Genomic DNA, 13,733 nt, shown 5'->3' with positions numbered 1-13,733 from the left:
ATTTCAATAGACAAATTGGGGGTGGGGAGGGGGAGAGAGAGGCAGCACTTTCTGGGAAGAGAGTCGGTGTAAGGTCTCCTGCTTGGGCAGGGGGTTGGACTAGATTATCTACAAGGTTCCTTCCAACTCTGATAATCTGTTAAAGTGTAGTAATTCCTCATCTTCCTTTCCCTCACCAATTAAGCAGGCAGGCTATTATACTTGGTAGTCTAGCTCAGCCCAGGAAGGCAGAGGAGGCCCTTGTGCCAGAAGGGGCTTGTCTGGGTCTCATGGTTGCTGCTTCAGCCACAATGAAACATGTTATCTTGGCAAAGGAGCTATTGGGGAGGGGGCAGAGGAATCAAGCCCAGAGGAGAAGCACTCCTTTTCCTTCTTGTCTGTTCTGGCATTGAGCAGCAGTGGAGGGAGAGCAAAAGGAGACCGTGCTGGTTGGGGGACTTGGCCGGGGAATGTCCCAAGTATGTGGGAGGTTGCTGCTGAGGGGTGACTGTTTCCAGGTTCTGGAGTAGACATAAGGTCTCTAAGGAGGGCCAGTTCTTGGGCCCCTTGACCTTTGAGTCCCTTGCCTCCCACCCACCCAAAACAAGGAGAGGCAATGCTTTCCCTGGTTTGTTCTACTTGTTGATTGTTAGCTCCTTGGGGTTGAGAAGAATTGCTGCAAAACTGAGTTTCCTGAAATGGACCACTAGACTCCTAAATAACTCAAAAAACGATCTAGTAAAAATAAAAGTCAATCAAAAGAGCAACATGCAAACAAAAGCAAATAAAACACACCCAAATTAAATGAAAGTTTAATTTGCGTATATTGTTTAATGGACTGCTAAATTGGCCACACCCACATGACCACCTAGCCACGCCTACCCAGTCACATGACCACCTACCCGCACTCACCCAGCTAGTCTGGCCCCCCAACAATCTGAGGGACCGTGAATTGGCCCCGTTTAAAAAGTTTGAGGGCCTCTCATCTAGCTCATATCACTTCTTAGTACAGCATTAATACCATCATCAACATCTTATTATTATTGGTTTGTTGGATAGTCAGCCAAACGTTTAGACTAGATTTGGCACTTTTATCTACCTATCAAGTCTTTCCCAATGAATGGGGGTAGGCAGATATTGTTTGATGTTATTAAAGGTTTGTCACAAGATTTAAGCTGTTCCAAGTAAAGCTGCCTTCTCCTATAACTATTGAATGATCGGGATTTTGTCAATGCCAACAGTGTTCAAATAGCGTTCCTAATATTTTGGGATTCTTATTATTATTATTTGTAAAATGAATGTAAATCATGAAACATGTAAGGTTTATGAAAAGAATAAAATATAATTAGTAATAATAAATAAATACAGATACTAAAATGCCCATGGTATTTCCCCCCATTTTTTTACACAGCAACTGATCTAACTGACCCTCTTGACATTGCTTGTGACAAAAAGGCTGGCTCTTGTTGGTCGGGATGTCCACGCCCTAGCGTAGTTGCAGGAAGGTGTTCCCGTCGTCAGGTTTGCTGTACATGATAAATCAACATTTTATACCTGACTCTCTTAATCTGCTCTAAACAAATCCAGCAGTGTCTTTTTATATACGATTTTTTATTGAGGAAATGTTTTTGTGCAGGATTAAAAACTACGGAAACATAGAGCTAGGAAAGATTTAAAAAATCATGAAAAATTAAAAGAAAATATTTAAAGAAGTAATTTTTGATCTTCCTTGCAGGAGTACAAATGCAATAGTTTTAATTGCCAGGAAACATTTTTAATTTAAACACTACTAAAATCACTTTGGATTTTTCTTTTTCTTAAAATGCATATCTCTCTAATGTAATGGTGTTGAGGAAGTCTTTAAGAACCTAGTTATTTTCCCAGGCTTCTGAGTAGGGGGCTCTACAGCCCTTTGGGTTTTATGTTTTGTAATTTGTTGTTAGTTGCACAGTCGTGTCCAACCCATTGCGACCCCATGGATAACATTCCTCCAGGCCTTCCTGTCCTCTACCATCCTCTGGAGTCCATTGAAGCTCACGTCTACTGCTTCAGTGACTCCATCCAATCACCTCATTCTCTGTCGTCCCCTTCTTCTTTTGCCCTCAATCTTTTCCAGCATTAGGCTCTTCTCCAGTGAGTCCTTCCTTCTCACTAGGTGGTCAAACTATTTGAGTTTCATCTTCAGGATCTGGCCTTCTAAAGAGTTGTCAGGGTTGATCTCCTCTAGGACTTACCAGTTTGAGCACCTTGCAGTCCAGGGGACTTGCAGGAGTCTTCTCCAGCACCATAGTTCAAAGGCCTCAATTCTTTGGTGCTCAGCCTTTCTTATGGTCCAACTTTCACAGCCATACATTGCAACTGAGAAAACCATAGACTTGACTATACACACTTTTGTTGGCAGGGTGATGTCTCTACTTTTTAGTATGCTGTCTAGATTTGCCATAGCTTTCCTCCCCAGGATCAAGTGTCTTTTAATTTCTTGGCTGCAGTCCCCATCTGCGGTGATCTTGGAGCCCAGGAAAATAAAATCTGTCACTATCTCCATTTCTTCCCCACCTATTTGCCAAGAATTGAGAGGGCCAGATACCAGATCTTAGTTTTCTTAATGTTGAGTTTCAAGCCAACTTTTGCACTCTCCTCTTTCACCCGCATCAAGAAGCTCTTTAGTTCCTCTTCGCTTTCTGCCATTAGAGTGGTATCATCTGTATATCTGAGGTTGTTGATATTTCTCCCGGAAATCTTAACTCCAATTTTTGATTCATGTAGCCCCAACTTTCTCATGATGTACTCTGCATATAAGTCAAATAGGCAGGGTGACAGTATACAGCCTTGCCAGACTCCTTTCCCAATTTTCCACCACTCAGTGGTTCCATGTCCAATTCTCACTGTTGCTTCTTGACCCGCATATAGGTTTCTCAAGAGACAAATGAGATGGTCTGGTACTCCCATCTCTTTAAGAACTTGCCACAATTTGTTGTGATCTACACAATCAAAAGTTTTAGCATAGTCAATGAAACAGAAGTAGATTTTTTTCTGGAACTCCCTAGCTTTCTCCATGATCCAGCATATGTTGGCTGTCAGTGTTGGAATCCATATTAGGCCGGAAGGATTTAGGGGGATTTAGAAGGATTTAGGGGGATTTAGTTTTACTAAATTAGGGGGATTTAGTAGAGGGGTTGGTTGTAGACATAATAGCATTCTTCCTGTCGGTCAAGGTCAGGGTGAACCAGCATCTGGAGAAGGAGTGGTCGGAGTGCTGAGTCGAGATGGGACAGATGTTGATTGGAGCATGTGATGACTGAGGAGTGAGGGGATGGTTTTGGGGGGTTTGATTTACTGAGGGAAAACCCGGACATTTCAGATTCGGGTTTTCCCAGACATGCCAGTTTACCTATTCTAGTAAAGAGAACTTTGGAAAATGCTTTCTTCCATGTCTTTACTCGGAGTTGAGGTTTTCTGGAACGTTGACACTGGCAATTTGATCTCTAGTTCCTCTGCCTCTTCGAAATCCTGCCTGTACTTTTGGTAGTTCTTGATCCACATACTGCTGGAGGCTAGCTTGTAGGATTTTAAGCATAACTTTACTAGCATGTGAAATGAGTGCAATGGTGCGATAGTTTGAACATTCTTTGGCACTGCCTTTCTTTAGAATTGGAATGTAAACTGACCTTTTCCAATCCTGTGGCCACTGTTGAGTTTTCCAAATTTGCTGGCAAACTGAGTGTAGCACTTTTACTGCATTGTCTTTTAAGATTTTGAATAGCTCAACTGGAATACTGTCTCCTCCACTAGCTTTGTTGTTGCTCAGATTTCCTAAGGCCCATTTGACATCATTTTCTAGGATATCTGGTTCAAGGTCAGTGACCACCCCATCATGGTTCTCAGGGATGTTAAGATTGTTCTTGTATAGTTCTTCTGTGTAATTTTGCCACCCCTTCTTAATCTCTTCTGCCTCTGTTAGGTACCTGACATTTTGGTCCTTTATCATGCCCACTTTGCATGAAATGTTCCCTTCATATCTCCAATTTTCTTGAAGAGATCTCTGGTCCTCCCTATTCTATTGTTTTCTTCTCTTTCTTTGCACTGTTCATTTAAGAAGGCATTCTTATCTTTTCTAGCTATTCTTTGGAATTCTGCATTCAATTGGGTGTATCTTTCTCTTTCTCCCTTGCCTTTCGCTTCCCTTCTTTCCTCAGCTATTTGTAAAGCTTCCTCAGACAGCCATTTTGCTTTCTTGCATTTCTTTTTCTTTGGGATGGTTTTAATTGCTACCTCTTGTACAATGTTGTGAACCTCCGTCCATAGTTCTTCAGACACTCTATCTATCAGATCTAATTTCTTAAATCTATTTGTCACCTCTACTGTATATTCATCAGGGATATGATTTAGTTCATGCCTGAGTGGCCTAGTGCTTTCCTCTACTTTCTTCAATTTAAGCCTAAATTTTGCAACGAGAAGCTCATGATCTGAGCCACAGTCAGTTCCTGGTCTTGTTTTTACTGACTGTATAGAGCTTCTCCATCTTTGGCTGCAGAGCACATAGTCAATCTGATTTCTGTGTTGACTGTCTAGTGATGTCCATGTATAGAGTTGTCTCGTGGGTTGTTGGAAAAGAGTGCTTGCTATGACCATCGTATTCTCTTGACAAAATTCTATCAGCCTGTGCCCTGTTTCATTTTGTACTCCAAGGCCAAACTTGCCTGTTATTCCAGTTATCTTTTGGCTTCCTATTTTAACATTCCAATCCCTCATGATGATAAGGACATCATTTCTTGGTGTTAATTCTATAAGGTGCTGTAGGGCTTCATAGAACCAGTCAATTTCATCCTCTTCAGCACCAGTGTTTGGGTTATAGACTTGGACTACTGTGATATTGAATGGTTTGCCTTGGATTCTAACTGAGATCATTTTGTCATTTTGGGGATTGTATCCCAGTATTGCTTTTCCTACTCTTTTATTGAGTATGAAGGCTACTCCATTTCTTCTGAGGGATTCTTGCCCACAGTAGTATACCTGATGGTCATCTGAATTAAATTCACCCATTTCTGTCCATTTTATTTTGCTGATTCCTAAGATGTCGATGTTCAGTCTTTTCATCTCTTGTTTGACCACGTCCAGCTTGCCTTGATTCATAGATCTTATATTCCAGGTTCCTATGGAGAATAGATCTTTATAGCATTGGACTTTCCTTTCACCACCAGATACATCCACAGCTGAGTGTCGTTTCAGCTTTGGCCCAGTCGCTTCACTTTTTCTGGTGCTACTAGTACTAGCCCTCTGCTCTTCCCTAGTATCATATTGAACACCTTCCAACTTGAGGGGCTCATCTTCCAGCGTCATACCTTTTTGCCTTTTGGTACTGTCCATGGGGTTTTCATGGCAAAGATACTGGAGTGGGTTGCCATTTCCTTCTCCAATGGATCACGTTTTGTCAGAACCCTCTGCTATGACCTATCCATCTTAGGTGGCCCTGCACAGTATAGCTCATAGCTTCATTGAGCTATGCAAGCCCCTTCGCCATGACAAGGCAGTAATCCATGAAGGGGTTTGTACTTAGTATCTCCCTAAATATGTAGTCTCTTTATTATTGTTTTTATTCTGAGTAATGTAAACCACCCACAGCCTTATAATTATACCAATACCTATATCCAGGGGTGGTTCTACTTACCTTTACTACTGGTTCACAACAGGATCAAATAACTCTTATTCTTCTCTTCATATTTTTCTAAGAGCTTGTTCTCCTTTTTAGAATATTTTTTATTTCCCGCTTAGACACTATTAGAGATCCCGGATCTGCGCACCTTCCACTGTGCCTTAAAGACCTTACTATTTCACCAGGCCGGCCTGGCCTAATTTTCCCCCTCTTTTATAAAAGATTTTTAAAATTTTAAATATCTTTTAGTATTTTATATATTCAATTTTAAATTGGTTTTAAAAGTTTGGGGTTTTAAATTTGTCGGGGCCAAAATTATTTAATTTGATTTTATTCTATTTTTTAAATTTTGTATTGTATGTGTTTTTATTGTTTGGCTGTGCACTGCCCTGAGTCCTTCAGGAGTAGGGCGGTATAGAAATCTAATAAAATGAAATGAAAAAAATGAAAGAGAGCAGAAGTGTCTTCAGAATCTGATGATTTCATCGAAGTGACAACGTAAACATGACAACAGAGCAATGTGAATGCCACCAATGTCATGATTCCTGTACAATAGGGGAATAGCTGTTATCATAATATGATGCTCTTGATATCATTTTCCCTTCTTTTACCCCAACCCAACAGAGAACATCTCCAATAAAACAAAAAACTGTATTGCCTTTTTGGTTGATTCTTTCTTACATTCCTGTTGAGCATTATTTTTTATAGTTTGAAATCACTTTGAAATATTAGAATGAGATTTGTCCTTCTTGACCATTAAGACTTTTTCTCATACTCCCTTCTTTAGTTGCCCTGTGTGTTTTCCCATAGAGTTCTTTTAAAATAATTGATCAATGAATGGTTTCTCTCCCTCTCTTCCTTTATCTTTCTACCATGAACTTTTTTTTCAATCAGCTGCACTATTTCCCATAGTAATGGTAATTGTCTTGGATATCAGAACAAATTCTGAACAAATGCTGCTTTTAAGGATGGGGTACCTGAATCAATAAAATATATAACAAATGAAAAAAATACACAAATAAGTTAATAACTCTAGAACAGTGATGGTTAACCTTTTTGCCATCGCTTGCTAGGAGAGAGGGGACGGGGGAGGTTCACATGCGTGCCCATACCCATAATTCTATGTGCCCTGTCCTGCGCACACAACCCCCCTCCCCACCCCGCTCCTGGCACGCGATGGCCCAGTAGGCCCGTTTTTCTTTCTTACCTGGCTCCAGATCCTCTCTATGCATCTGGGAAGGGTGAAAACAGCCTTTCCCACTCTCTCAGAGGCCCTCTGGAGGCCTGAAACGGCCCATTTCCCAACTTCTGGTGAGACAGAAAGTGACATTTTTTGCTGGCCCCAGCCTCCAGAGCCTCTCTGGGAGTCTCTGGAGGCTGGGGACAGCAAAAAATGTCATTTCCTGTCCCACCGGAAATTGGGAAATGGGCCCTTTCAGGCCTCCGGAGGGCCTCCTAGGGAGTGGGAAAGGCTGTTTTCACCCTCCACAGATACAAGAGAGGATCTGGAGCCAGGTAAGAAAGAAAAATGGGCTCCCCCCCCCCCCGGCCCTCCGGAGGCAGGAAACAGCCTGTTTCCCTACTTCTGATGGGCCCAGAAGGCCCGAAAATCAGCTGGCTGGCATGTGCATGCACACCAACCTGAGCTGGTGCGCCCACTGATATGGCTATACATGCCACCTGTGGCACACATGCCATAGGTTCGCCATCACAGCTCTAGAACAATATGCTGATGTAGGCTTTTATAGAACATTGTCTATTAATACTTAATTTAAATTTTTTAAATTTTGTATTGTATGTGTTTTTATTGTTTGGCTGTGCACCGCCCTGAGTCCTTCGGGAGTAGGGCGGTATAGAAATCTAATGAATAAATAAATAAATAAATAAATAAATAATACAAGTATTTTCAAAATTGATTTGCTGCTGACTTATGGCTCTCTTTCATTTCTAAATCTGCAATCCTTGTTTCTTTTTTGAAAAAAATGTCTATAGGCCTCCCTGGGGTATAGCATAAATTTGAAGAGTCTGAAGAGTCCTGAAGAAGATATTGAAACACGGTGGTTGGAAGGTGTGCAAGCAATCTTCCTGAGATACAAATATTTTGATTAAATGTATAATCTGGAAAAAGATAACTGTTGATTTGTATATTAAAACTCTATAATATAAGTGACGGGAGCAGCCTGGCGCTCCCATGTAACACCGCTCCTGCGCGAGCTGCACTGGCTCCCAGTGGTCTTCCGGGTGCGCTTCAAGGTGTTGGTTATCACCTTTAAAGTGCTCCATGGCATAGGGCCTAGCTATCTTCGAGACCGCCTGCTGCCACCGACGATCTCCCATCGACCCGTGCGCTCCCACAGAGAGGGCCTCTTCGGGGTGCCATCAGCCAAACAGTGCAGGCTGGTGACCCCCAGGGGGAGGGCCTTCTCTGTGGGGGCACCTACCCTCTGGAATCAATTGCCTCCAGAGATAAGGAGAATCCAAGACCTCAGTGCCTTCCGCCGTGCCCTTAAAACCTTCCTTTTCCAGCAAGCCGGGCTGGCCTAATTTTTTAAGTGTTTTTAAGTGTTTTGTTTATTGTTTTTAATTAATGGGGCCAAATTTATATATGTATATTTTAACTGTATTTTAATATTTGTATTTGATGTTTTTACTTGGCTGTTCACCGCCCTGAGTCCTTAGGGAGAAGGGCGGTATACAAATTCAAAATAAAATAAAAAATAAATAAAATAATAGCAATTGGTAATTGGTAATTATTATACTCCTTTACTGTATCAAACTGGGATTAAATACTAATTAGAAAAGGTTGACCAAGCTGAGATTAATAACATGACAAATGTATAATTTCAATGTGACTAGGTGGAAATTACCTAGAAATTACTTAGTATTACCTTGAGTACTGCATGTGCTTCACACTCTTTTTGTTTAACTTTGAGTTGGACACAATTTTACAAAATTTGAGATAATGAATATCTCAGAGTTCTGTAGGGGGAAATGATCATTCTCATGTGAATAGCAGATGAATTTTCTAAGTGCATAGAGGGGCATTTCTAGTTTTCAAGTCTAGAAACTGAGAACAAAAAAGTTATTTACATGCTTATTAATATTCATTGGTTAATCTATTCAGATATTGTCACATACAAGCTAACATGTATGAGAATGCTGGCATTCCAAGTCATTCAGTGTAAGATGCATGTGTACAACTAAAGATAACACAAAACACTTAAAAATCAAATGTAAATGATATTTGGGTTAAACTTTTCAAAAATTACTCTTTAAATAAAAACTGGATCCATTTGTGATGCCACATGAGATACTTTGAAAGCATTGCTAGGTCAAAAAGTATGGAAATTTCCATAGGAATCCATAGGAATTCCATAGGAGGATTCTGAGCCTGGTTGATTGCTATCCTAGTCCATTAAATGTTCAGCCTATTCAAAAACCTTATGATAACACTTTGGTTCTCTGATTATATAAAGTTTTGCTTGTTTAGACATCATAGCTGCTGATTCCAGGCCCAAATGATTTTCCAGTTTTCTCTAGGGAAAAGTGATATTCACCAATGATTTCTTCAGCAAATTTTGAAAATTGAAAATTTTTTAGATGAGAAACCCATATGATTTCTCTTATGATGTAATATCTACAGTATCTATCTACCTATCTATCTATCTATCTATCTATCTATCTATCTATCTATCTATCTATCTATCTATCTATCTATCTAATGTGTGTGTGTTACAATTATATCCCATCTTTAACTAGGGGCTCAAGGCAGCATACATAGCATTTCCTTTTCTAAATCTTCATAGTAGCAATCCTGTGAGGTAAATTGGATTGAAATATTTCTTTGATACAATACACAGGACATATTCCATGAAACATTTAAGGCTCAGGCACATGTTTTGTTCCATTGTCAATTCAGTATTCTAGCTTGTAGACCCTGACCAGAAACATCTAATAGACTTTAGTAACAAACAAACCAGGAAAGCTAATCAAGAAGAAGACTTTTGTTTTGAATTAAAACAATACAATTGGATCAGAACCTGGATAGGCTGTCTACTACTGTTTTTCAAAAAAAAAAAATTCTAAATAGACAAACAAATTTGATTTTATGGACAAGTTCAATCTGAATTTGTAAGAATATACTAGCAAGATTGACAAACTTGGAAAGAGAAAGAAAACATAGAAACAGAAGAAACAGAAATGAAGCAGTAGAATGACCTGTCAATTTTTGCCAATTTAAACGTTTCTTGGTTACCAGTTGAAGATTTATTTATTTATTTATTTATTTATTTATTTATTTATTTATTTATTTATTTATTTATTTATTTATTTATTTATTTATTTATTTATTTAGTTAGTTAGTTAGTTATTGGTTCGATTTATATGCCACCCTTTTCCGGAGACTCAGGGCAGCTTAAAATGCGTTAAGCAATAGCCTTCATACTTTTATAGATGGCATTTACCACCTACAAGAATCGCAAAGATGTTCCCAAATAATGACCCAACATGTTGGAAGTGTAAGAAAACCCACAGAACCTATTACCATCTATGTTGGACATGCCCAGCGGCGAAAAAATTCTGGACAAATATAAAGAAATGGTTAGAAAAAATAACAGATCAACAGATCTACCAGAAGAAAACCAGAAACATTTCTACTAGGAATATTTACAAGAACATATACCAAAGAAATAAAATATCTGATCTTACGCATCATAACAGTGGCCCGAATAACATATGCACAAAAATGGAAACAGGAAGAAACACTGACAGATGAAGAAATGATAAAAAAAGTTTTAGAATGTGCTGAGATGGACAAGTTAACGAAAGAAATTAAAGAAAAAGAGCCAGATTACTATACAATTTGGAACAAATGGTATGAATGGCTTGAGAGCAGAAATAAAGAACAACACAAATAGGGGAGAATATAAAATGTAAAATATGTATGCAAGAAATATATGGGATGCAGTATCCTCCCTCCTAAATGCTGCGGTAGACCAAGTGTCTGGATAGAAAAACACTTAATCTCTCCCCTGGCTCAAACTGATGAAGGGAGGAGAACTTGTGGCTCAGAGGTTAATACAACTGCATAACATGCAGGTAGCCCAAGTTCGAATCCAAGTAAGGGTATGGCTAGCTGATGAAAGCTAAATAGCTTGAAATAGATCTATACTAGTCTCCTTTTATTTCTTTATCAGCGAAATATAAATTTATATATATTAGCTCAATTGTTTTAAGGGAAAAAAAGTTAAGCATTAATGGGTTTTTCAGGCATCTGAAACAAATATATAGACATGTATAAAATGAAGGCTATTAGGATTAGAAAATACATTGTAATCAATCAAAAAGGGGACAATGAAGAAAACAAAACAATATGAGAGACATGGGGGGGGGAAGGAGGGGGAAGTCACAGTGGAAAGCAACCACAAAGAAACACTTGTTAAAAAGAGAATATCTTCTTATATTGTATGTTATGTGTTTGTCATAATGTGTAGTAATAAAACAGTAAAACTTTTTTTTAAAAAAAATAAACGTTTCTTGGTTGCTGACACATTTTTTCATATAACCAAAAACAACACCTATGTGCATGAATATCACCAATTAAGCATACAGAAATCAAATTGATTATATTTTTGGTATAAGAAGGTATAAGAGTCCAGTTACAACAGGAAAGATGTCATGATCTGGTCATAGTTAAGTTACAAATCAAGCTAGAACAGAACAAAGCCAACCAGTGTTTATATACAACCCGGTGTGTACAATATATCCACCATTTTCAAAGCATCCATTAGGAATTGCTTTGGAATCAGTCTTCCAGTAAAAAAAACTGAAGACAAGTCCACTAAAAATAGTAAGGTTATACATTTAGGCAAGAAAAACCAAATGCACAGGTTTAAAAATCGGTGGTACTTGTCTCAATAGTAGTAACTATTAAAGGGATCTTGGAATCCTAATGAACAATCACTTAAATATGAGCTAGCAGTGTGCTGCAGCTGTCAAAAAAGCCATCACAGTTCTAGGCTGAATGGAGAGAGAGAGAGAATCAGGATCATTTGAAGTGTTAAGTGCACCAGTTTATAATGTCTTAGTAAGGCCATACTTGGAATACTGAATCCAGTTTTGGTTGCCATGATATATAAAAAATGTTGAGACTCTAGAAAGAGTGCAGAGAAGAGCAACAAAGATGATTAGGGGACTGGAGGCTAAAACATAAAGAATGGTCGCTGAAATTGGGTATGTCTAGTTTAATGAAAAGAAGGACTAGGGGAGACAGGACAGCAGTGTACCAATATCTCAGGGGTTGCCACAAAGAAGAGGGAATCAAGCTATTCTCCAAAGCACCTGAGGTCAGGACAAGAAGCAATGAGTGAAAACTAATCAAAGAGAGAAGTAATCAAGAACTAAGGAGAAATTTCCTGACAGTTAGAACAATTAATCAGTGGAACAAATTGCTTCCAGAAGTTGTGAATTGTGTAACACTGGAAGTTGTTAAGAAGAGATGGGACAACCAGTTGTCTGAAATGGTATAGAGTTCCCTGCCTGAGCAGGGGGTTTGACTAGACGACCTCCAAGGTCCCTTCTTAATCCATTGAATAGATCTTGCTGTCAGGGTTCCAAATAACAGCCCATATGAAATCAAAACTCCAAGGCCAGAGGCTTCCTCAAAGTATAGATTTATTAGGCATGTCGTATTGGCACAGCTGGTGAAAACCCAACTCTGAATGTCCCCGAGTTTTTCCCACCCAACTCAAAAGCTCTTTTCCCCACTACACACAACCATCAGATACCCTAATCAGATCACAGTCTCAAACCCAGATAACTCCCATCCACACCCCGCCAGGTGCTGGTGAGAGTGTCCTTGGTTCCCAGAAGGAAGAATGTTATTTTGGCTACATGTTTCCCCAGCTATCTCTACTTTCCCCTCCCTTTCCCACAGCTCTATCCAGTCTCACTTTGGCAACCCTGAAGACATTCCAAGATGGCTCCAGTGTTGACAGGTTGCCTGTTCTCAAGCGAAAAAGACATCCTGTAAAAGGGAAGAGAAAACCACAAAGAGTTAAGCTACGCCTGCTTCAGCCTCCCCGACCTCCCCCCCAGTGGCTCCTTGGGCTTCCCAGGATACTTGTCGTGAAATTGCTTGACTAATCTGTCAGCTTTCACACCCCAACTTTTCACCCAGATGGCTTCAGACAGGGGGTAGCCCTTCCAGTGGACTAACTACTGCAGTTGATCCTGATGCAAGCATGAATCCAAAATTTTCCTCACTTCATAGTGGGTCTCTCCCTGCACTACCATAGGCTTTGGGGCTGCCCAGTCAACCAGCCTTAGCTGGGAGCCTACCGCCGGCTTTAACAAGCTGCTATGAAAGACCGGATGCACTTTCCCTAGCAAGCATGGGAGTCTTAAGCTGAACGGTTACAGGGTTTATCACTTTCACTATTGTAAATCACTTTCATTATCCAGAAATTTAGGCCCTAGCTTTTGATTTGGTAACTTCAATTTCAAGTACTTTGTTGACAGATATGTTCAAGTACTTTGTTGACAGTCCTCAGAAAGGAGTTTGGAAGAGTGGCGCTTGTCATCTTGTGCTTTATACATTCTCACCACTTCCACCAGGGCTTGTTTGGTATTTTCCCACCCCGCTTCAGGGATTCCATCCAGTCGGTTAGGGACATGGATGATGGGGGCTCCATGGGCAGTTCCGGCATGGGGACAAATTCCATGCCACTGGTAATCTGGAATGGGGTCAGGCCGGTGCTACTATGCACTGCATTGTTGTAGGCTACCTCTGCAAAAGGCAGCAGTCCAGTTGGACTGCTGATAGTCCACATAGCACGTCAAGTACTATTCCACCATGGTGTTTGCTTGTTCCGCTGCCCCATTTGTACTTGGATGAAAAGCTGAGCTGAGGCCCTGGGTGGACCCTATGGCCCCCAGGAACTCCCTCCAGAACTTTGCTGTAAATTGGACCCCCCTATTGAAGGTAATCCTGCAAGGGACCCCATGCAGCCTATAGACTTGTTTTATAGGCATCCTGGCCAACGTCCTGGCAGAGGGCAGACCCATGCAGGCAGTGAAATGGGCTTGCTTCAACAATAAGTCA

At 40.2% G+C, this 13,733-nt stretch overlaps 1 pseudogene; it reads right to left on the bottom strand.

Annotated features, from left to right (window-relative positions):
• Positions 1 to 214: 214 nt before the first annotated feature.
• LOC148116949 (uncharacterized) lies at positions 215 to 13,461 on the bottom strand (annotated as a pseudogene).
• Positions 13,462 to 13,733: the final 272 nt, after the last annotated feature.

Source organism: Pantherophis guttatus, chromosome 1 (assembly GCF_059756535.1).
Source record: "Pantherophis guttatus breed Tessera chromosome 1, ASM5975653v1, whole genome shotgun sequence".
In the NCBI taxonomy this organism is placed as follows: Eukaryota; Metazoa; Chordata; class Lepidosauria; order Squamata; family Colubridae; genus Pantherophis; species Pantherophis guttatus.
Note: the sequence above shows the minus strand (reverse complement) of the source record. Positions and strands in the feature narration are given on the sequence as shown.